A 3,507-nucleotide genomic window follows, 5' to 3' on the forward strand; every position below is an offset into this window, starting at 1 on the left:
GAAAAGCAAATCTTCCATTTCTGGCTTAGCATATCTTTAGCATCCCGTGATTACTTTAATCTCCTCTGTCAGTTAATCTTTGTCATTGATCTTGCACATCTCTCAAGCTGCTTTTTGTAGACTTGTCAATCCAGCTATGTGAATTGTTTGTTGATTTGCAACCTTGGATATTAAACTATTCTGCAATTCTGTACTTAGAGAAATTTCTTCACTTCGAGATCTCCAATTAAGCTGTAGAGAACTCGACATCTCGATAGGCATGTTAGCTTGTCGATATCTTTGAAACTTTATTATTGACTTGACTTATTGACAACTCTGAGTTATCTAGTGAATTTTGGTTTATCGATAACTCAGAGTTCTCTAATGGACTTTGGCTTATCGATAACTCAGAGTTCTCTAATGAATGTACACTTGTCGATATCTCTGAGTTCTCGAATAGGTATCTGACTTATCGATATCTCCAATAACATTTACTGAGTTCTCGATAGACAATTCCTGAGTTCTCGATAGGACTTTCTGAGTTCTCGAATGACTTCTCTATAACACTAATTCTGTGACTTGTAGAGATCTTGACTTAGAATGTTTTTCACCAAATAGAAGTATTCAACTCCAAGCTTCTTCATAATTCTTCTGAGGCATGATCTTCTTGATCTTCTTCCAGATAGAATTCTTAGTCTTGACACTGTTTAGAGAAAAATGCTCCAGTCTGCTCCATTTACATTTTACAGACATTAAGTGTTACAAGTATGAATTACAGATTAAGGTTATAATACAACTAATCTCAGGGTTGTCAGTATGACTTAATCTTGTTATGATACATGCATGTCTTGCACAACAGCTTCAGCGAAAGGTATGTTGATGTGAAGTTTCTTGAACACCTCTAGAAACTTCTCAAACTGCTTATCCGGCTTTTTCTTCTGCAGCCTCTTAGGAAAAGGAGGTGGTGGATAGATCTGTTTCTCCCCTGTATTACCCTCAGGAGGAGTGTGCTCAACAGTAGTCTTGATTGGTTCCACTTCTGCTTCCTTCTGCACTTCTTCTTCTTCAGCCTCAACTTCAACTTCTGGAGTCTTAGCTTTTTCAGGATTCACAACCTTACCAGACCTCAATGTAATTGCCTTAACATGCTCATTAGCTCCCTTCTTTCCTGGAACTTCAGTATCATTCGGAAGTGTGTCAGGTTAATGATTCAGTAATGCATTAGCAATTTTCCCAATCTGATTCTCCAAGGTCTTGATACACACATCTTGGCTTTTGCACATGAGCCTCAACTCCTCCAATTCAGATTTTTTATTAGCTTGCAGCAGTTGCTGAAGTTGAATTTGCTGCCTAGGGGAATATTGTGGTTGCTGAAAACCAGGAGGGTTATATTGCTTTGCTGTGTATGGCTGATAAGATTGTTGCACCGCATTCTGATTGTTACTCCAGCTACAGTTAGGATGATTGCGGTTATTTGGATGATAAGTGGCCAGAGCTTGTTGTTATGATCTCTGAAAGTTGCTCACAAATTGAGCTAATTTTCTAGAAATAGCACACTGCTCTATTTTATACGCCCCCGCACAAAACTCACAAACACTAGTGATTTGATTAACTCCATAATTCGCCAAAGAGTCCACTTTTATCGTCAAAGCTTGAAGTTGAGAAGCTATAGCCGTAGCTGTATCCACTTCCAGAATTCCTGCTAACTTGCCTTACAACATTCTTTGCATAGAATTCTGGTATTCATTAGCTTCCATGAGCTCAATCAACTCATAAGATTCATTATAACTTTTGGCCCATAAGGCTCCACCAGACGCTGCATCGAGCATAGGTCTAGAGTGAGCGCCCAAACCATTGTAGAAACAGTTTATAATCATCCAATCAGGCATGTTATGGTGTGGGAACTTCCTTAGCATCTCCTTATACTGATCCCAAGCCTCACACAGAGATTCTCTAGTTTGCTGAGCAAACTGAGTAAGAGCATTCCTGATCGCAGCAGCCTTCGCCATAGGAAAGAATTTAGTGAGAAACTTTTGAGCAAGATCCTCCCATTTGGTGATAGACCCTGGTGGTAGAGAATGTAACCAACACTTTGATTTATCCCTCAGAGAGAATGGGAAGAATCGCAGCTTGATAGCATCTTTACTCACCCCATTGAACTTGAAAGTGTCGCAGATCTCGATGAAATCCCTGATGTGCATGTTGGAGTCTTCTGTATGAGAACCCCCAAACTGAACTGAGTTCTGTATCATCTGAATCGTGCTCTCCTTGATCTCAAAAGTGTTAGCTGAGATGACTGGTCTGATGATGTTTGACTGAATATCATTGATCTTAGGCTGAGAATAGTTCATCAAAGCCTTATGATTTTTTGCTTGATCTTCTATCACTACTAAAGCTGGTTCCTCGATTTTCTCTTCTTTTTCTACTTTCTCTTCATCCTCAAAAACTTCCCTTCGAATCACTACAGGTTCTTCCTCGGCTTGAACTTTAACGATCACTGATAAGAAACACATAAACTAAAAGTTAACACTACAGTCCCCGACAGCAGCGTTAAAAACTTGTTAGTTGCTAAACACGCGCTTAAATCCACGCAAGTATACGCGTTTGCAAGTAAAATAAAATTATTTCTAGTTCATTCCCACAAGGACATGCTTAGATTAACTTTGTGATTTATGCACTTATGCAACAATGATATGACTAATATTCAATGCTAAGACGAATAACAAATTGGGTTTTTATTATACTATGATTAACTATTGAGAATTTATACTAGAGAACATTAACTAAAGAGAGTAAAGAGAGTTGAATAATATATAACACAAATATGGGATTCTAACTTCATTAAGTACTTCATTCAATAGCCTTTTTGTTCTTAACCTTAGCATGTAATGGTGATGACACTAATCAGATAACACGAAACTGATTAACGCCAACTTTCATTGCACGAATACCATACTACCAGACATCCACAAAAGAGATAGAAGATGAATAGACACCAATTATATTGAGACCCTATATGTCTATAGAATTTGACAATATAACGGTTTAATGCACAAGTTATCTATTGCAATTACATAGGCAAGTAAGGTGGTTAAAGTTACCTATGAATCATGCATAACAATAACACATGAACCTATGCTAGCATGGCGAGTTTTAATCCCTTAAATTCACTGTCGCTTCATTAAGAATTACCACGCTATCTTATAAGTTCACGACACTCATAAGACGAATAAGCACAACCAATACTAGGTTATCATTCAATCACCACACACTAAGGCATCGAAACAAATCAACTAAATAAATCCATAAATAAATCCGCTAGAACCCCACGATAACGATTAGCCCATAATCGGACTCACCATCAATGTGGATTCTGATGAAAGCATGGTATAATAAATGTAGTATTTATAAACAAATAATAAATAAGGTACGAAATCCAGAGTATTAGGTTCAACAAAACAAGAAACGAGCATCCAAGATTAACTTAGAACAAAGATTCACAAGAATAAACTAGATCTTTTTCGCCTT

The 3,507-nt window shown here is 37.5% G+C and overlaps 1 non-coding gene across 1 annotated transcript; it reads left to right on the top strand.

Moving 5' to 3' along the window:
- The first annotated feature begins 1,866 nt into the window (after window positions 1-1,866).
- Window positions 1,867-1,973, top strand: LOC141715532 (small nucleolar RNA R71). The gene has a single exon (XR_012572291.1). It is a non-coding gene; the product is annotated as a small nucleolar RNA R71 (small nucleolar RNA).
- Window positions 1,974-3,507: the final 1,534 nt, after the last annotated feature.

This window comes from Apium graveolens, chromosome 3 (assembly GCF_009905375.1).
Source record: "Apium graveolens cultivar Ventura chromosome 3, ASM990537v1, whole genome shotgun sequence".
Taxonomy (NCBI): domain Eukaryota; kingdom Viridiplantae; phylum Streptophyta; class Magnoliopsida; order Apiales; family Apiaceae; genus Apium; species Apium graveolens.